Source organism: Myotis lucifugus, unplaced genomic scaffold (genome assembly GCF_000147115.1).
Source record: "Myotis lucifugus unplaced genomic scaffold, Myoluc2.0 scaffold_373, whole genome shotgun sequence".
In the NCBI taxonomy this organism is placed as follows: Eukaryota; Metazoa; Chordata; class Mammalia; order Chiroptera; family Vespertilionidae; genus Myotis; species Myotis lucifugus.
Window position 1 is genome coordinate 590,485 of NW_005871421.1, and position 214 is coordinate 590,698.

Here is a 214-nt window from a genome sequence, read left to right on the forward strand (position 1 = left end):
TGAGTGGTGTGACCTCACATCAATAACAAAGAAACAGAATTTCCGGAGGATGAGGCCCAGAAATCAGGATTTTCAAAAGATTCCCAGGTGATTCTAATGTGCAGCCAAGGTTGAGCACCACTGTTCTAGACAGTCCCAAACCTGTTCCCCTGGACACTGCAAAGGTGCCAGCAACCCCCCCCCCTCAGGCCCCAGAAACAAGGGTCAAACAAAA